This window comes from Sorex fumeus, unplaced genomic scaffold, assembly GCF_029834395.1.
Source record: "Sorex fumeus unplaced genomic scaffold, SorFum_2.1 ptg000064l, whole genome shotgun sequence".
NCBI classification, from domain to species: Eukaryota; Metazoa; Chordata; class Mammalia; order Eulipotyphla; family Soricidae; genus Sorex; species Sorex fumeus.
This window is the reverse complement of record NW_026606121.1, coordinates 1272067-1293381: the sequence shown is the minus strand read 5'-3', so window position 1 is coordinate 1293381 and position 21315 is coordinate 1272067. Positions and strand designations below refer to the sequence as shown.

The window sequence follows — 21315 nt, the reverse complement described above, 5'->3', positions numbered from 1 at the left end:
AGACTGTCCAATTCCTTTGAGATGAGTGAGGGATGCGGTCAGGGGCCAGTTCGAGGGCCATTCTGCTTGCCTGATAATTGTGACATCTGCCTCTGTGTCTAAGAGATCGTCAAATTCCCTGCCACCCAGAGTCAACTTAAGGGGTATTTTTATCTTCAGTGAGTTTTTGAATCAAGAAAACATCTGGGGATTCTGAGTTGATAACATCCATGGTATTTCCTGAACTGGGACTGTAAGTAGGCTGGGAAGGAGTAAGCAACAGTTGGGCATAGCACTGGCCAGGTTCTATAACAAAAAAAAAAAAAAAAACCCAAAAAAACAAAAAAACGGGAGAGTAGAGATAGCGATCACTTGTAACGGTCCAGTGTGATCATCATCATAACTTGAAGTCCTTTAAAGAGGCAACTACCTCGCCCAGTGGTAATTCCAGAGGTATGAGGGGGTAGAGGGCCACAGGCAGTGGTGGCAATAATCTGAGGCCCAAAAGTATTTGTTAATATTGTGCGGGCGTAGGTACAGAGGTCTAATCCTGCGCTGCTGGGGGAGGCACTGCAGGAGGCTAGAAATGGATTGGGGGAGGGGATCTGTGACACGGTTTCCGACATCCCAGGGTTCCCCAGGGGTCTGGGGCTGGCCTCGGTTGAAGTTTCCCTGAACCTGTCCTTTTACCAGGGGATTTCCATGAATGATGCTATTAATTAATAATGCAGTTAATTCAGATGCCCAATGATTACCCCTCTTACAGTGCAGGCAAGGGCCAGGTGGTTCAGGTTGTTTTTTTCTGCTTGGCCTCAGGACAATGTATGGCAAAATGTCTCTCCTGTTTGCAATTAAAGCATTTCTTGCGCTCAGTAATCCCTGCCTCTTTAAGCACTATGCCAATAGCCAGTCCCATGTTATGGGCTGTGCCGATGCTGAAGCACAAGCAGAGGTGATCTGTGAGTGTTTTTCCCTGTTTATGAGGCCGCAACGCAGCCTGACAAGCGGGCTTAGCATTCTCAAATGCAAGGTGGAGAAAAAAGTTAGTTTCTCTCTCACTTGGGCCAAAAAGTTTCTCTGCGGTGGTAGTGAGCCGGCTAACAAAATCACAATAAGGCTCATCGGGGCTCTGACGGACATTAGCTAGGGACGTGGTAACGGCGTCGTTTAGAGACAATCTGCCCCAGGCCTTGAGTCCTGCATTCTGAATTTGAGCGAACAACCCAGCGGGGGGGGGGGGGGGGGGTAGGTTTTTTGTTGTTTATTTGAGTCAAAAGGTTGGTTTCCCACCATCATATCTAGAGCTCAATTTTCTCCTTCCCTGCTAGCCGCCATGCTGGGGGGGGGGGGGGCAGGATCTCTGCAGTTTTCATAGAATTCAGATTTTCAGAGTATAAACTCTCCTCCAGAGAGGGTGCCTCTCGCTATCTGATGCCAGTCATTAGGAGTTAGCCATAAATCTCCTAAGGTCTCAAGAATGGAGAGAGTGAAGGGGGCCACAGGGTCATACTGAGTCACTGCAGCTTTTTAACTCCTTTAGGGTCTTAAACCCCAAACGATGATACTCTCTTTGAGCTACCTCATGCCTATCCTTACCCTCCCCTACCTCTTCCACTTCCTGCTTAATAATTTCTTTTATGGGAAAAATATCGTGGTGGAAGCCCTTGGTTGGTTGAGGCAAGATTTACTGTCAGTTTTTTCCTGCGGTTTTGCTACCAGTTTAGGGGCATTATCCGGTGCAGCAGGTGAGCAAATTAATTCGAGATCAAGGGCCTGAAGTTCAGCTACCAGAGTGTTATTTTCCTTTTTTAACTGAATCGCCTCTTGAAGTGCCTTTATGTGGGACTAGAGACTTCTTTTGGTCTGCTGAAGACTAGAAGGCCCTCCCGTTGATCTTCGATTTGCTCGAGCGGGCCCAGTAACGTCTCCATTGGAGACTTTGTTGTTACTGTGTCTGGCATATCGAATACTCTCGGTGGCTTGCCGGGCTCTCCGAGAGGGGCGGAGGAATCGAACTCGGGTCGGCCGTTGGCCGCTTGTAAGGCGAACGCCCTACCCGCTGTGCTAGAAAAGGGAGGGTAATCAACAAACAGCTCTTCCATAGGGGTCGGCGCCTTGGGGACAGGTTTTGCAGTTCCCCTAGAGTGTAGATGGTTCAGTGAAAGCCCAGGGAAGTGAAGGGCAGGAAAATTATAAGGGGACAGTTGATGAGAAATGGAAGGGGGGTCAGTCAGGGTAAACATAATGAGCCACTTCAATTTCTAATTCTGCTTCTTCCTCTGGGAAAGTTGGTCAGGAGGATCTATGAGAGGGGCATGGGATTCTGAAAGGAAGACTGCTGGCTCTCAGACTAAGAGCTTAGTCCTTTTTTTTTTTAAGTTCAGGGGTAGAAGGCATGGTAATAGAAACAGAATCCTCATTGTCAGGGGAGTTGGAATGGAGAGATCTAAGGCTATGGCTTGGCCTGAGTGGAGGACACTCAAGGGAAGAGGGGGATCTAGAGTGCTTTTTCTCTAGGAAATCCTGACAAGTGGAAATGGCTTTTTGGATCTCTGGGTGACACTGTTTAATAGAGAGGACTTCATTGATCAGAGACCAGTAATTAAAACATGTGATAGGAACTTTATCAGGACCAAATGTGTTGTAAAAATCCCAAATCTACTCTTTTCCAATGCTTTACATCGATGGTGCCCTCTTGGGGGAACGATGGGCAGACATCATAGAGGAATGTAAAAAACTGGATTAAGTCCTTCTTTTTGACTTCAACCCCCTTAGTTTTAAGAGCCTCCTTTAGATCAATAACGAACTTCTAACTGATAATTCCTGACCCATGATCGAAGGGAAAAAGTCTAAAAGGAGAAGCAAAAGAGGTGAAAAGAGAGGATAGGTTCAGAAAAGAGCCAACAATAATTTCTTATAATCGTGGTGAATGGAATGCTTAGTGATGAGTACCTAATCGATGCACAGTTTTTCTTCTGCGGGGGGACGCGAATTTATCTGGTATTCACAGCTGTGACCCCTTTATCCTTTCATGGGAGTCTTCTAGCAGTGGGCACCCTAGGGGCGTTTAAGTGCCCGACCACTGCCCGCAGGGGACGGTTGGCTTAGGAGAAACAGCATTCAAAGAGACAAATAACAATGAAGATTTAAAAAACAAAAAACAAAACTGTCACACTGTCCTCCCGTTATTCATCGATTTGCTCTAGCGGGCCCAGTAACATCTCAATTTTGAGACTTGTTACTGTTTTGGCATATCGAATACCTCACGGGTAGCTTGCCAGGCTTTGCCAAGTGGGCGAGATACTCCCAGAGGGGCGGATGAATTGAACCCAGAAAAACTCGGCCGGCTGCACAGTTTTTCTTCTGCGGGGGATGCGAATTATCTGGGATTCGCAGCTGTGACCCCTTTATCCTTTAATGGGAGTCTTCTAGCAGCGGTTCCCTAATGGCGTTTAAGTGCCCGACCCTTGCTCGCAGGGGACAGTTGGCTTAGGAGAAACAGCGTTCAAAGAGACAAATAACAATGAAGGTAATGGAGATCAAAAAGAATATGAAAACAAATGGCAAATCTTGTGGCAGGACACATGAAATCAGTAGAAGAGAGGCAAGCCATGAGTGGGGGAGAAGAGAAAGAGTTATTTGATCAGTCAATTCTTCGACCGCCTAGTCCCTTCTGACATAGGTTGAGAAAAGAAATCCACTGCTCACCTTTCCCGAAGTCTTCTTGACTCCTGTGATCATGGCCACTTCTTGCTGGTGCTCGTCGCAGGGGTCCCTCATGCCCTTTGCCATGTTGGGTGCACCTGTCCCATCCCGTGAGACTAGTCAACGTGGGTAACAAGGAGAGGGTACGAGAGTGAAAGAAAGAGATAGCAGGATTGGAGTATAGTGAGCAAAAGCTGAAGCTGCTTTGTTGTAAATTCAACAGCACTTATAATGTTGAGCTTAAGCTTTGTCCCTCATAGCTTCGGGGCAGAGGAAAAAAGGGTAGTCATGGGACAGATGGGAAGATAACAGGTTATCAGGGGCTCTTCAGAAGGGTACTCGTTAAATCGCAGGCTGACATCAAGAATGTTCTAGTTCCTGTTGGCCAACCTTCCTGTTCTCATAAAATGCCTTTCTTAACCCTGTAAATACTCTATAGGCAATGTCTTGTGATAGCTATGTACCCAAGAGCCTGCTCACTACAAACAAAAATACTTAGATATGGGCATACAACAGTTTGTACACACCGTTTACATAGATGAGCATATGTTTGTGTATATTATGTTGCACTTCTGTGAATACCTGTAATATATTTGTATACATTTCTTTTTTTTTTTATACCCAATGTCTTGTATTTACATAGTCTTTAAAAATTTGAGCACAGCCAGGAGTAATTCCTGAATGCAGAGACAGGAGTAACCTCTGTGTATTGCCGGGTGTGATTTAAAAAGCAAAATAAAAATTCATCTTCCCCTTGTACTTTATATAATCACTGTGGTTTACAAAGTTGTGCATAATATTTGTTACAGGTACTCAATATTCCGATACCCATCCAATCACCATTCCACCTTCCCTTCAATATTGTCTCCAATTTTCCCAACCACCACTTAAGCCTGCCCTCATAGCAGGCCTTCACCAATTTATTTTATATTGTTTGTTATCAATAATTTGCTAACAGAATGATAAAAAATATATTTTCTGGGACTGGAGCAATAGCATAGCAGGTAGGGTGTTTGCCTTGTGCGCAGCCAACACACGTTCATTTCCCAGCATCCCATATGGTCCCCTGAGCACAGCCAGGGGTAATTCCTGAGTATAGAGTCAGGAGTAATGTACTCCACTACATGCACTGCCAGGTGTGACTCAAAAAGCAAAAAAAAAAAATTCCTTAGAAGAAAGTTAGTGAAGATTGTTGTATCTCATCATGCAGACATTAAGACCTTGTACAAGAGATTACTAAGACCTTGTTACAGGTTAAGTCTTCTGTGTTGATACTTTGTTAATCTGGATTAGTTGCCTTCTACAATTCATTCCCACCCAATCAGATGTGCTACTCTTGGTGTATCAGTGTTGTAGAGTTTGAGATGTTGCAAATGTGCTCCAGGAAATCCAAACATCTTAAACGAGGTAGAGTGAAATTAAAGCTAGAGTGAAATTTTTAACTGGATAGCAGCTTTGGGGCTGCTGGGGCTTCTGGAACTACAAGCTCTATCGTGCAGGTGGGATACTCTTGCCACGCTCCAGGATACTTTCCGGACGCTCAGGCCAAAACTCACACACAAGTGAAGCCCCACAGAACCAGGGATTAAAATATATATTATTTCTATAAACACAGTTCTCCAATAATTAGAAAAAAGTACCAAATGTTGTGTCGCACCTAGCAATGCTCAGTATTTTCTTCTGGCTGTAGCCCAGGTTTTACTCCTGGAGAGGTTTGGGGGATAATTTGGGGAAGCCCAAGTTTGATTAGGCCAAGTGTCCTGCCCACTATACTATCACTCCAGCACACAAATTTTCCCCTTAAGGTCAAAGAAGCTTCTTGTCAGATATGCTAAACCCCAGATTTCTCATATTCATTCATCCATGCCCACTTCCTGTTTCTGCAGGGACTGAGAAGGGGCGATGAGGCAGAGCAATCAGTCCGCGCTGGCCGACTTCATCCTTGAAGGGCTCTTCGATGACTCCCTCACCCATGTCTTTCTTTTCTCCTTGACTATGATGGCCTACCTTGTTGCAGTGAGTAGTAACACCCTCACCATTTTTCTCATCTGTGCTGACCGGCGGCTGCACACCCTCATGTACTTCCTGCTCAGCCAGCTCTCCCTCATGGACTTCAAGCACGTCACCACCACCATCCCCAAGATGGCTACCAATTACCTGTCGGGCAGAAAGTCCATCTCCTTTGTAGGCTGTGCTACCCAACATTTCCTCTACTTGGCAGTGGGAGGGGCTGAGTGTGTTCTCCTGACTCTCATGTCCTATGACCGTTATGTTGCCATCTGTCACCCACTGCGTTATGCTGTTATCATGAGCAGGAGGGTGGCTCTGATGATGGCTGTCATGTCATGGCTGGGAGCATCCATGAACTCCTTCATTCACACTGTGATCCTGATGCACTTTCCTTTCTGTGGGTCTTGAACAATCCACCATTTCTACTGTGAGTTTCCTGCTATTGTGAAATTGATATGTGAAGACATCTCTGTTTATGAGACCACAGTGTACATAAGCAGTATTTTATTCATCCTCCTTCCCATTCTCCTTGTCTCCACATTCTATGCCTCTTCCTCCACAGTATCATTCAGATGCGTTCAACTGGGAGTAAGAGAAATGCCTTTGCCACTTGTAGTTCTCACCTCACCATGGTTTCCCTTTGGTTTGGGACTGGCATTTTCTCGTATATGAGACCTAGTTCCCAATGCACTCCACTACAAGAGAAGGTCGGTTCCGTGTTCTATAGCATCATCACTCCCACCCTGAATCCTCTGATTTATACTCTCCGGAATAAAGATAGAGCTCAGGCACTTAGGAAAGTGTTGGGGAGAGATATTATAATACAATGACTAACTTCTGGGTGCTCTGAGGATAGAAGATGAATGTCTGCTTTTCAATTAATTTGTGTAATTTTCAAGAGTCCAGATCACTGATGTTCCTCAGCTGTTCAAAAATAAAGTGGTAAATAAACATTCAAGTACTTTAAGTTGGTCTCTGGTGACTAAGCACTGTAGACAACTGTGTTACTTATTTTGCTGCTAGAACAAAAATACCCTATACTGGCATAAACATTGAATAACCAACATTTATTTGTAAATAGTCTGTGGGCTGGGAGACCCAAGATCTTGGTGATGGGAGATTTGGCATCTAGTAAGAAAAACGCCATGTTTCAAAATGAACATCTTCTCTTACAGGAGAAGGAACAAAGAGCTCCCTTATTAAACACTGGCTCTATATAAGAGTTAACCACCTCCTTAAATGCCTTCCTCCAGCAATATGATATTGTGGATGAGGCGAAAACACATGAGACTGGGGATTACACAAATTTTTATTATATGCAAAGTACAGTTCAGTAAGCCTCTATAGAACTAGGGAAGAATTAAAAAATAAAATAAAAATCACTTTGGGGCCAGAGCAATAGTACAGAGGTCAGGGCACTTGCCTTGCATGTGATCCACCCAGGTTCGATAACCAGCACCCCATAGAGCGGTTCTCCAAGGACCATGAGGAGTGATCCCTGAGTGCAGGACTTGGAGAAAGCCGACATCATAGCCTGTTGCCCCAAAACAAAGAAAATAATTTTAAAAGAGAACATATATTGGCAGTGATAGTCTGGAAAAAAAAAGGCTTCGTGGTAAACTTTTTTCATTATTTTTCTCATTATTATTCTCATCATGGTTTTATACTCTCTGGATCGCAGCTGTTGATGGGATTACATGACACTGGGAGCAGTTGGTTGGTGTAACTGTCTAGCTCCTTGTAAAGAAAAATGCAGAGGCTTCTGCACCCGGCGCCTGGTTGTCTTCACCAGGGCCCCTGGAGGAGGACAGGTTGAGTTTCCCTCCCTCCCCCCTTGCAGAGCCCTGGCAGCTGAATACCTCTGGAACCCAGCCATAGCCACACTTAAGACCACTCTCCACATGCTCTGACAATCCTCGTGCATGAAGGAACCGGCAGAGGAACCCAGGTGTGCAGGACCGGGGTTGAGATCTCCAAGCCTGCTCGGATCGGGACTGGGCCTTTTCTACCCAGATTCCTCATCTTCCAGTAGCTAGACAGTTAAACCCACCAACTGCATCAGGCGCCGTGTAATCCCATCAATGGCCTAGATCCAGGGACTATAAAACCAAGTTCCCAGAAGCAAATGCGGCTGCACACGACCTCTTATTGTGTAGTTCTCACTCTCAAAGAATCCAGCAGGCTAACCAGAGAATCCTGTTCACACAGCAGAGTCTGGCAAGCTCCCAGTGGCATATTCAATTGCAAACCCAGAAACAATGGATGGTCTCATTCCCCTGATCCTAAAAGAGCCTCCAATGTGGTACTTGCTAAAATCTCAGGGCCAGGATGAATGGAGACGTTACTGGTGCCTGCTCAAGGAAATCTATGAACAATGGGATGTCAGTGATACAGTGATTATTCTCATCAAAAAACAGATTCTCTGACATGCCCCCAGAGAATATTTACATCGTATAAGTAGAATGTGTTGCTTGAAAACAAAGCATGAAAAAGAAATACTGAAGGCAGGTGGCCAGAGCACCCTCCTGATCTCCCCACCTCCCCAGGCCTCCCCAAGAGAGTGACAGAGAGATAGTATAACAGGGGACCACAGCCTGTTGGTGAAAATGGCATGTTTAATGCAGAGTTGCTAGCATACTTATAGAACAACTGAAAGGGGGGTTGAAATAAGGACATAGGTATGATTGATCATTTACCTACATAAGCATTTGGTAGAGGAAATTCTCTTGGGGAGATCAACTAAAGAAGACTGTCTCCCAGGGACATCTACATTGCTTTCTATCTCTCTCTCTCTCTCTCTAGTTGTATAAGTTATCAATACTTGCAGTTGTTTGGATAAACGCAGTAAGAGACAAAGATCCCAACACTTATTCTGTGGGCTGAGAGCAAGCAAGGCTTTTGACACTTAGTTCTCTGGGCTCTGAGAGCAAGCAAGGCTTTTACCATAAATCCCAGACTAAGTCCTCAGGCCAGTTCAGCTTGTCTTTCCCCATGGGGGTCCTGTCTCTTAAGCTGTAACAGCTTGCATCAAGAACATGCATTTATGTTTTATAGAATGTCCCATTTCGATGCCAGGTAACTTTGCCACTCACCACAGGTCCATCCCAGTCCCACAGTAGAACTTCCCTTTTGGGGTGTTAGGAACTACAGCAACAGAAGCCTGGGTTAAGTAATTATGACCAAGTAATTATGTCCAGGAGCAGATATATTTCAAAGTCAACAAGCTCCCAAATATTAGGAGCCTAACATTAATGGTCTTTCTGTATTTAACCAAGAACATTGCTTTATAGTAAAATATAAAAAGGCTACAGTGGAAATAGAAAAGCAGGTGCAAATATACAGCACCTCAAATACAAAACAGTACAAATACAAAGTTCAGAATTACCAGAATCTTTTGGCTTATAAGTAATCAAGACTGACTTGGGGAACTGTAAGTATGAGAGGTCAAATGCAAGAGAAAGGTTAAAGATAACCTTTAACTAAATTAGAATGCTAACAAGAGGATGTTAAGCTTCTATAGGAGGAAGAAAGGGGGCAATTCAAGGATGAAGCTTAAGGACTTAGGGTTGATATCCAGCACAAAGGAAAGGTGGAAGACAGATTTTATCTAAATTAGGGATGTTATTAAGCACAAGGTAAGCTTCTCTGGGAGGAGGAAAGGGACAACTCGCCAGTGAAGACTAAAATACTTAGCATTGAAATCTAACAGATGATATGAGAATATTTGCAGAGTTTTTTGAATTTTAGTAAAAGTTCAGGAGTAAAGAAAATAATATATATTTTGTATACATGCACATTCATAATAAATGCAGTATGAGTTGCATTTTACAACTTTTATTGTGTTCCTACACTGAGTCTTGTGCCATACCATTGCTTAAAGACAGTGGCTTTTGGCCTTGTCCAACTGAACATGATTTTTAGCACATATGTGTGTCTGCTCTATGCTGATCTCCCTCCAGTTGACTTTTATTCTCTTCCTTTTATTGTTGTTACTGATATGAATCACATCACAATTGCTCCCATACTGCCATAAGAAGCATTCAATTCTCTTCATCCAGCAATAGTTGACAGAGATAAGTATGCATTTACCCTGGGAATCTGAATACCACTCCAAAACTCTAAAATCATTGACCCTTTATTTTCTGTCTCTTTTGCATGAATGTTTTAATATTTGACTTCTTATTGCTAGGGTTTCTGAACATTAGCTCTCAGACCTCCTTTATCCATTTTCATTTCATAATGGGCTTGCCACTTCAAGTTTATATTTTCATCCCTGTCGTTCTTCAAACTCAAAATTTTAATGCTGACTTCAAAGTCCTACTGCTGCAAAACATGGTTTATTACATACAGAATTTCCCCCTAACACCTCTTTATTTAAAGGGGGACAGAAGGGAATGAGGCTTTAAAAAATCTAATTTTAATTTGCACCCATCATTTATCAGGTCATTTGCTTGATATAACTCCCCGAATTCTAACACAAAATTTTGGGGGGTAGGCAGCCAGGATCAACCCATCTTATGGTAAATGAGGTGCAAAGAAAGTTAGTTAACTCCACTAGGCTCTGGGTGGCTACAGAGAGCAGGGACCACACTCCAGAGCCCAGAGAGAGGCTGAGACAAATGGGGATGTGCAAGGAAGTTTTGCTTCCAGGTCCATATGTTCTTGCGTGACCCCGAGACTGAGGACTCCTTAAATGTGATACCACAGGCTCCTCAATCTCTTACTCTGGTCCTGCTTGAAACTGTTTGACTTCAAGCCCGTGACATCCCATGACTTTCCTTTTATCAACTTCAACCTGCATCTCAAGCGTTTCCCTTACCTGCCTGCTGCTGCAGTTTTCTTACACTTGTTGGGTTGAGAGAAATTTCCATATTTTGACATGGTCTCTCAAGAGGATCTTTCCAGATTTCTGTGAATAAAATATACCACTGAAAGTAAACTAGAGGTCAATTTTCTTTTATAAGATTCTAACAAATTAATTTTATGGTTTTTATTTTTCTGGTAGTAATGGGGATCGAACTCAGGATACACTCATGTGAGGATGAAGACATTCTCTCAACCCCTGAGCAACACCACATCATTGTTCTCCCTCAAACAAGTGGAACAACCAAGAAGTATTCCAGAATAAGAATCTTCTGAGAGAATTCTACACCCTGATGTATTTTTTAAAATTTTATATAATCACCATGAGATAGTTACAAGCTTTCATGTTTGGGTTACAATCACACAATAATCAAATACCCATCCCTCCACCAGTGCACACTCCCCACCACCAGTATCCACGGTATACCCCCCCCTTTTCCACCCTCCCCCTGTCTCCATGGCAGACATGATTCTCCATAATTTCTCTCTACTTTTGGGCATTATGATTTGCAGTACAGACCCTGAGAGGTTATCATGTTTGGTCCTTTATCTACTTTCTGCACACATCTCCCATCCCGACCGATTCCTCAAGCCATCTTTTTCTTAGTGATTCCTTCTCTTTTCCAGCTGCCTTCTCCCCTTTTCTCATGAAGCAGGCTTCCAGCTATGGAGCAATCTATCTGTCATGTTTATCTACTATCCTAAGGTGTCAGCCTCATGTTATGTTGTTTTATACTCCACACATAAGCGCAGTCCTTCTATGCCTGTCCCTCTCTTTCTGACTCATTTCACTTAGCATGATACTCTCCATGTCTATCCATTTGTAAGGAAAGTTCATGACTTCATCTCTCCTGACAGCTGTATAGTACTCCATTGTGTAGATGTATCAAAGTTTTTTTAACCAGTCATCTGTTCTAGGGCACTTGGGTTGTTTCCAGATTTTGGCTATTGTGAACAGTGCTGCAATGAACATATTGGTACAGATGTCATTTCTACTGTGCTTTTTTGCATCCTTGGGATATATTCCCAGAAGTGGTATTGTGGGGTCATATGGAAGCTCAATTTCTAGTTTTTGAAGGACTGTCCATATTGTTTTCCAAAAAGGCTGGACTAGTGGGCATTCCCACCAACAGTGAAAGAGTGTCCTTTTTTTCCCACATCCACGCCAGCGCTGGTTGCTTTTGTTCTTTGGAATGTGTGCCAGTCTTTGTGGTGTGAGATTTTTTTCATGTGCCTTTTGACCATTTGTATTTCTTTTTTGAGGAAACTTCTGTTCATTTCTTCTCCTCATTTTTTGATGGGGTTGGAGGTTTTTTCTTGTACAATGCTACTAGTGTCTTGTATATTCTTGATATTAATCCCTTATTAGATGGGTATTGGGTAAATATTCTTTCCCATTCTGTGGGCTCTTTCTGTGTTTTGATCACTGTTTCTTTTGAAGTGCAGAAGCTTCTTAGTTTGATATAGTCCCATTTGTTTATGTTTGCTTTCACTTGCATGGTCAGTGCAGTTTCATCCTTAAAGATGGTTTTAGCTTCAATGTCATGGAGAGTTCTGCCTACATTTTCCTCTATGTACCTTATGGATTCATGTCTGATATTGAGGTCTTTAATGCAATTTGATCTGACTTTTGTGCCTGGCATTAGACAGAGGTCAGCATTCATTTTTTTGCAGGTAGCTATGCAGTTTTCCCAGCACCACTAGTTGAAGAGGTTTTTCTTGTTCCACTTCAAATTTTTTGCTTCTTTGTCAAAGATTAAGTGGTCATATTGATGTCGGTGGGCCCCATGGGTGACTTATGTGAAGCGAGGAGGAGAAAGACGGTCACTTTCTCCCCAACCGCCTCTGCCACCCGGGACCCAGGGTTACTGGGTTCTTGTCTCGCCTCGCAGAAAGGAATTTCAGGAGTAGACAAGCAGTGAAACAAATAGGTTTTATTTGGAGGAATTTTAGGTATGGAGGGAGAGAGAGTGAGAGAGAGTAACATACTCAAGAGAGAACACTGGCTTCTCCAAGGGCGGAGAGAGCCCCTACACACATGCTAGCGTTAGACACGGAAGCATGAAAGTAGACATCTCAATAGGGGAGATTTGGGCGACACATGTGCTCAGGCACCACATGCTCGGCCACGTGGGCGCAAGTAGCACATGAGCTCGGGCAGCATATGCATGCCCTTCCTTTGTTCAAGGTGGCCTTTATAGAGTTTCTCCAGCCTGCCCCCACGTGAAGCTTCTTCCCAGGTAAAAGTCCATTGCTAAGGAGGTTACCAGGGAGGTTGGGAGTGGTGATGGTCTTCTTTGGGCTGAATCACTAAAGTTAATCAGTTTATAGAGGAGGTCCAAAAAGAGGAATTTCATGGGGAGGAGGCCTATATCCTCAGGGTCTGCGGATGGTCTTGGATGGTCTTATCAGGCCTTTGTTTTCTGTATCCACAAGGTGGGTCATTACTAGAATTCTTCTTCCATGAAACTTTGTTTCATTGCAAAGAACCTTTCCCTATCTACCTGCCTACATCAATATATTTGGGGGTTTGTAATAGAATATTCAACTCTGTTCCATTGGTCTGCAGGTCTGTTTCTAGCCCAGTACCATGCTGTTTTAATTGCTACTGCTTTATAGTACAATTTGAAGTTGAGGAGTGTGATGCCACCCATCTTCTATTTTCCTAGGATTTTTTTAGCTGTTCGTGGGAGGGGGGGTTTATTGTTCCATATGAATTTCAGGAGTTTTTTGCCTATTTCTTTGAAAAATGTCATGGGTATCCTGTTATTAACCGCATTGAATTTTTATAGTACTTTGGGCAGTATTACCATTTTGATAATGTTAATCCTCCCTATCCATGAGCAGAGTATATGTCTCCATTTCCTAGTGTCCTCTTTTATTTTTTGAAGTAGTGTTTTGTAATTTTCCTTGTATAGTTCTTCAACTCTTTGGTTAAGCTGATTCTGAGGTACTTGATTTTCTGAGATACTATTGTGAACTGGATTGTTTTTTTTAATGTCTATTTTTTTCTCTTTCATTATTTGTATATAAGAAAGCCATGGACTTTTGGGTGTTGATTTTGTAGACTGCCACTTTACTAAACCGACCTATTCTTTCTAGAAGTTTTTCTGTAGAATCTTTAGGTTTTCTACGTATAGTATCATCTGCAAATAGTGATAGTTTGATCTCTTCCTTTCCTGTCTGTATTCCCTTGATACCTATCTCTTGCTTAACTGCAATGGCCCAGACTTCAAATACTATATTGAAAAGGAGTGGCGTAAGTGGGCAACCTTGTCTTGTGCCCGATCTTAGAGGGAAGGCTTTTAGATTTTCCCCATTGAGAATGATACTTGCCATGGGCTTGTGGTAGATGACTTTTACTATATTGAGGAAAGTTCCTTGGGTGCTTATTTTGCTGAGAGTTTTCATCATAAACGGGTGCTGGATCTTGCCAAATGCTTTTTCTGAGTCTATTGATATGATCATATAGTTTTTATCTTTTCTTTTGTTGATATAATGGATTATATTGATCGATTTCCGAATGTTAAACCATCCTTGCATCCCTGGGGTGAATGCTACTTGGTCACGGTGTATGATCTTTTTTTTTTGAATTTATTATCATTTTATTTATTTATTTATTTTTAGTGAAACACCATGAGGTACAGTTGTAGATTTACAAGTTTTTGTGCTTGGGTTCCGATTACACAATGATCAAATACCCATCCCTCCACCAATGCCAATTTTCCACTACCAAGGATAATATCCCTCCCACTCCCATCCCTTCCATCCCACCCTGCCTCTGTGGCAGGGCAATCCCTTGTGTTCTCTCTCTCCTTTTGGGTGTTGTGGTCTGCAAAAGAGGCTTTGAGTGGCAAACATGTTCAGTCCATAGTCTACTTTCGACATGCATCTCCCCTCCTGGGAGGATCCTCCAAATACCCTTTATTTGGTGCTCCCTTCTCTATCTGAGCTGCCCTTTCCCCTAGAATGCCCGGCTGGCCTCTAACCTATGGAGTAATCCTCCTGGTGCTGATCTCAGCTATTCTTGGGTATTAATCTCATATTTTGTTACTTTATATTCCCCAGATGAATGCAATCTTTCTATGTCTATCCCTCTCTTTCTTTTTTTTTTTTTTTTTTCCCCTTTATTTTATTTTATTTTTTTTAAAGTTGTAGATTTACAATTTTTTGTGCTTTGGTTTCAATTATACAATGATCAGATACCCATCCCTCCACCAGTGCCCATTTTCCACCACCATGGATAATATCCCTCCCACCCCCATCCCCCCATCCCCCCGTCTCTGTGGCAGGGCAATCCCCTGTGTTCTCTCTCTCCTTTTGGGTGTTGTGGTCTGCAAAAGAGGCATTGAGTGGCAAACATGTTCAGTCCATAGTCTACTTTCGACATGCATCTCCCCTCCTGGGAGGATCCTCCAAATACCCTTTATTTGGTGCTCCCTTCTCTATCTGAGCTGCCCTTTCCCCTAGAATGCCCGGCTGGCCTCTAACCTATGGAGTAATCCTCCTGGTGCTGATCTCAGCTATTCTTGGGTATTAATCTCATATTTTGTTACTTTATATTCCCCAGATGAATGCAATCTTTCTATGTCTATCCCTCTCTTTCTGACTCATTTCGCTTAGCATGATACTTTTCATGTTGTACCACTTGTATATAAATTTCATGACTTCATCTTTTCTAACAGCTACATAGTACTCCATTGTGTATATGTACCAAAGTTTCTTTAACCAGTCATTTGTTCTTGGGCACTCAGGTTTCTTCCAGTTTCTGGCTATTGTAAAGAGTGCTGCAATGAACAAACAAGTGCAGATGTCACTTCGACTATACATTTTTGCCTCTCTGGGATATATTCCCAGGAGTGGTATTGCTGGGTCAAATGGGAGCTCAATTTCTAATTTTTTGAGAATCGTCCATACTGTTTTCCAGAAGGGCTGAACCAGTCGACATTTCCACCAACAGTGAAGGAGTGTCCCTTTCTCGCCACATCCGAGCCAGCATCAGTTACTTTTGTTCTTTTGGATGTGGGCCAGTCTCTGAGGTGTGAGATGGTATCTCATTGTGGTTTTGATCTGCATCTCCCTGATGATTAATGATGTAGAGCATTTTCTCATGTGCTTTTTTTGCCATTTGGATTTCTCTGAGAAAGTTTCTGTTCATTTCATTGCCCCATTTTTGGATGGGGTTGGATGTTTTCTTCTTGTGGAGTTCAACCAGTATTTTGTATATCCTTGATATCAACCCCTTGTCAGATGTGTATTCGGAGAATATCCTTTCCCATTCTGTAGACTGTCTTTGTATTTTGGTCACTGTTTCTTTGGAGGTGCAGAAGCTTCTTAGTTTAAGATAGTCCTATTTATCTATCTCTGTTTTCACTTGCTCGGCCAGTGGCGTGGTATATTTGAAGATACCATTAGCTTCAATGTCATGGAGGGTTTTGCCAACTTTGTCTTCAATGTACCTTATGGTTTCTGGTCTGATGTGGACGTCTTTAATCCATTTTGGTCTTACTTTTGTACATGGTGTTAGGCAGAGTTCTGAGCCCATTTTTTTTGCATGTGGCCGTCCAGTGATGCCAGCACAATTTGTTAAAGAGGCTTTCCTTACTCCACTTCACATTACTTGCACCTTTATCAAAGATTAGATGATCATATGATTGAGGGGAGATGTCAGTGTATTCAACCCTGTTCCATTGGTCTGCAGTTCTGCCTTTGTTCCAGTACCATGCTGTTTTAATTATTACTGCTTTGTAGTAGAGTTTGAAGTTCGGGAGGTTGATTCCTCCCATTTTCTTTTTCCCAAGAATTGTTTTAGCTCTTCGTGGGGGCTTATTGTTCCATATAAATTTCAGGAGTGTTTGCTCCATTTCTTTGAAGAATGTCATGGATATCCTTATAGGGATTGCATTGAATTTATACAATGCTTTCGGTAGTATTACCATTTTGACAATGTTAAATCTCCCGACCCATGAGCAGGGGATATATTTCCATTTCCTCATGTCCTCGTTTATTTCCTGAAGTAGCGTTTTGTAGTTTTCTTTGTACAGGTCCTTTACTTCCTTAGTTAAGCTGATTCCTAGGTACTTGATTTTCTGGGGCACAATTGTGAACGGGATTGTTTTTTTCACGTAGCTTTCTTCTCTCTCACTGTTTGTGTATAGAAAAGCCATGGACTTTTGGGTATTGATTTTATAGCCTGCAACTTTACTATACAAGTCTATTGTTTCTAGGAGTTTTTTTGGTGGAGGTTATTGGGTTCTCTAAGTATAGTATCATATCATCTGTGAATAGTGAGAGCTTGATTTCTTCCTTTCCTACCTGAATGCCCTTAATATCTTTTTCTTGCCTAATCGCTATTGCAAGTACTTCCAGTACTATATTGAACAGCAGTGGAGATAGTGGGCATCCTTGTCTCGTCCCTGATCTTAGTGGGAAGGCTCTCAGTTTTTCCCCATTGAGGATGATGCTTGCTGTAGGCTTGTGGTAGATGGCTTTAACTATGTTGAGGAAAGTCCCCTCTATACCCATTTTGGCTAGGGTATTCATCATAAACGGATGCTGGATCTTGTCAAATGCTTTCTCTGCCTCTATTGATATGATCATATGCTTTTTATCTTTTCTTATGTTGATATGATGGATTATGTTGATTGATTTCCGAATGTTAAACCATCCTTGCATCCCTAGGATGAATCCTACTTGGTCATGGTGTATGATCCTTTTGATGAGTAGTTGGATTCTATTTGCTAGTAGTTTGTTGAAGATCTTTACATCTGTGTTCATCAGGGATATCGGTCTGTAATTCTCTTTCTTTGTGGTATCTCTGTCTGCTTTTGGTATCAGTGTGATATTTGCTTTGTAGAAACTGTTTTGAAGTGTTCTTGATATTTCAATTTCATGGAAAAGCTTAAAGAGGATTGGGAGTAATTCCTCTTTAAAGATTTGGAAGAATTCACTAGTGAATCCATCCGGGCCAGGACTTTTGTGCTTGGGGAGACTTTTTATTACCATTTCAATTTCCTTGATGGTGATAGGTCTGTTCAGGTATTCCAGGTCTTCTTGTTTCAGCCTTGGGAGTCTGTAGGAGTCTAGGAATTTATCCATTTCCTCGAGGTTTTGATGTTTCGTGGCATAAAGCTTCTCAAAGTACTCCCTGAGGATCCTTTGAATTTCTGTAGTTTCTGTTGTAATGACCCCCTTTTCATTTCTGATTTGGTTTATTAGGGTTTTCTCTCTCCCTTTCTTTGTGAGTTTTGCTAGAGGCTTATCGATCTTGTTAATTTTCTCGAAGAACCAGCTCTTGGTTTCATTGATCTTTCAGATTGTTTTTTGGGTTTCCATCTCGTTAATCTCTGCTCTGAGTTTTGTTATTTCCTTTGTCCTGTTTGGGTCGTGCTCCTTTTGTTGGTCTTTCTCCAAGCTCTTAAGCTGTGAGGTTAGGTTACTTATGTGTGCTCGCTCCTCCTTCCTGAGGAATGCTTGTAGAGTTATAAACTTTCCTCTTAACACAGCTTTTGCTGTGTCCCATAAGTTTTGGTAACTCGTGTTCTCATTTTCATCCGTTTCTAGGAATCTTTTGATTTCCTCTCTAAGCCACTTGTTGTTCAATAGCGCACTGTTTAATTTCCTGGTTTTTGATTTAGTTTTCTGTTTTTGTGTCTGATTTACTTTTAATTTCAGCGCATTATGGTCTGAGAAGATTGTTGATACAATCTCTATCTTCTTAATTTTATGGAGGCATGTTTTGTGGCTCAGCATGTGGTCTATCTTGGAGAATGTTCCATGTACGCTTGTGAAGAATGTTTATTCAGCTTTTTGAGGATGAAGTGTCCTGTATATATCTACTAAGTCCCTTTCTTCCATTGTTTCCCTCAGATGAAGTATGTCCTTGCTAAGCTTGAGTCTGGTTGATCTATCAAGAGGTGACAAAGCGGTGTTGAAGTCTCGCACTAGTATTGTGTTGCTATTGATATCTTTTTCCCAATCTATGAATAGTTGTTTTAAGTACTTTGCTGGTCTCTCATTAGGTGCATATACATTTATTATTGTAAGTTCTTCCTGTTGTACAGATCCTTTGATCAATAAGAAATGGCCTTCACTGTCTCTTATGACCTTCTTCACTCTGAAATCGATGTGGTCTGATGTTAGGATGGCTACCCCAGCTTTTTTATGGGAGCTGTTTGCCTGTAGGATTGTTTTCCAGCCTTTGACTCTGAGTCTGTGTTTGCTTTGACTATTGAGATGCGTTTCTTGCAGGCAGCAGAATGTTGGGTTCAATTTTCTAATCCATCCTGCCACTCTATGTCTTTTAATTGGTGCGTTTAGCCCATTGACATTGAGAGAGATTATTGTTATGGGATTTTGTCCCATTGTTCTGTTGAAATTTGGTGTATTTGAGGGGCCTTTCTTGCCTGAAAATAGCCCATTTAGCTGTTCTTGTAACCATGGTTTTGAGTCTATGAAGTTCCTGAGTTGTTGTTTGTCTGTGAAACTATGTGTTGTTCCTTCTATTATGAATGAGAGTCTCGCTGAGTAAAGTATTTTTGGAGAGGCATTTATTTCATTGAGTTTTTTCACTATGTACCACCACTGTTTTGGGGCCATGAGGGTTTCATCAGAAAAATCAGCTGTGAATTTTAAGGATGATCCTTTGTAAGAGATTTCTTTCTTCGATCTTGCTGCTTTCAGAATGTTGTCTCTGTCTAAGGTTTTGGTCATTTTGATCAGGATGTGTCTTGGGGTATTTTTATTCGGATTTCTTCTAGCTGGTACCCTTCGGGCTCCTGAATGTGGTCACAAGTTTTCTTCAGCTCTGGAAACGTTGTAGCAATGATGTCTTTGACAGTTTCTTCTTCATCAAAGTTTTCTTCCTGTCCCTCTAGGACTCCAATAATTCTTATGTTACCCCTCTTGGCTTCATCACGATCTTATCTTGCCATCTGTTCCCGAACTGTGAGTTTCTTTTCCAATTTCTGCTCTTTTCTGGAGAGTCTCTGAACTTCATCTTCGAGCTCACTGATTCTGTTCTCAGCCGCTGTGACTCTGCAGCTGAGGCCTTCCACTGAGTTTTTCAAATCGCCTACGAGATTTTTCAGGTCTGACATTTCCGATTTCATTTTCCTCATTTCTGCCTTCAAATCCTCTTGTCTTTTACTGGCATTGCTTTCCATTGTTTCTTGTAGTTTGCTAAGCATCCTAAGTAGCTCCCTTCTGAATTCCTTGTCAGAGAGGTTGTCTAACACTACAATACTTTTGGTGTCTTCTGAGCTAGCCTCTTCAATAAGAAAGTTTGGTGGGCTTTTGCGTTGCTTTACCATTGTGACCAGTGTGGTTTAGTCCTTCACATTCACTGTTGCTATTCTGCTTGATATGCAGTGTGAGTTGAGATAGGCTTATGAGTTATTGGCTACTATGTTTCTAGTGGCTGAGGTAAAATAGAGAAGATTCCATCTAAGAAGGTAGCTTATGGTTCCTAGGGCATATGTAGTGGGAGAATATTCCGGCCGCAGCTCCGGAAAGGGGCCCTGCGCTGGTCCCGTGCAGATCAGGGGGAAAAAACGGCTGTTCTAGGGGATCGAGCTAGCTGCGCATGCCCAGAGAGAGTCCCAGGCCCTGGGGGCGGGCTGTACCTGGTTGGAATGAGGAGAGAGTACCCGAAGACGTTCAGCTTTGTTGCCGAGAGGTGGGGCTCAGTTCCCGTCCTGCGCAGATCAGGGGAAAAAACCAGCTGTTCTATGAGATCGAGCTAGCTGTGCATGCCCAGAGAGAGTCCCAGGCACTGGGGGTGGGCTGTACCTGGTTGGAATGAGCGGTGTATGATCTTTTTGATGAGTCGTTTTATTATATTTGCTAATAGTTTGTTATGATCTTTGCATCTGTGTTCATCAGGGATCTCAGCCTGTAATTCTCTTTATTTGTGGTATCTCTGTCTGCTTTTGGTATCAGGGTGATATTTGCTTCATAGATAATGTTCAGAAGTGTTTTTGATACTTCAATTTCATGGAGAAACACCCGAATGTATTTTATGTCTCAGTGTATTGAACTTAACTCTAATGTCGAGAAAATACTGGTTACACTCACCCTTCTGATTTTTTCATTGGCGTTTCCTCCTTTAAGCCACGATTACAATAGGACTCATCTTTGGGGTTCTTGCTCTGTTTAGTCTGAGATTCAGCTTTTATTAAGACTGAGGAGAGGGCTCAGGATTTTGGGAACTCAAACTTTTCAGGTGCAGTGAGAGTTATAAAAAGGAAGAAGCAAGGAAAGATATTTAAATCTGGGGCAACTGCTGTGTGATGTAAATCAATCAAGATTTGTAAAACAAAGGACTGTGTGGACTGAGAGGACCTGGCTTGCACCTAGTCCTGTGACGGAAAATGAATGCTTTAGTTGGGCCACTAGGAGTCAGCATTAGACTAGGGCCTCATATAAGCAAGGGCAATGCTCTCCCAGTGAGCCATGCCCCAGCCCTTTCAAGTGGTGGCTCCCCATCAAAGACAGATTGGCATTAGAGACAGAGCAGTCAACTGCTAGGTTTCCTCACCCAGAGCAGGGGGCTGAGACTGAAGTATCCTTTGAAACCTCCAATGTCCACACAGCCAAAGATGGGGTGCAGCTGTGGGGGATCTACTTGAGTGCTCGACCCAGGCAATATGAAAAGGACCTGAAGGAAATGGCCATTCCCCCTCAAAAGGGCAAGGAGTAAAGTTAATCTAGACTGCCCTCCTTGTCAACCCTTGGCATCCACAGAGACCTTGAAGTGTG

General features: G+C 42.5%; 2 pseudogenes; both read left to right on the top strand.

The window, feature by feature from the left end:
- LOC130036476 (cytochrome P450 3A12-like) overlaps nt 1–162 on the top strand; it is a 33432-nt pseudogene extending 33270 nt beyond the window's left edge.
- A 5424-nt stretch (nt 163–5586) lies between these two features.
- Nucleotides 5587–6524, top strand: LOC130036641 (olfactory receptor 2AE1-like; annotated as a pseudogene).
- Nucleotides 6525–21315: the final 14791 nt, after the last annotated feature.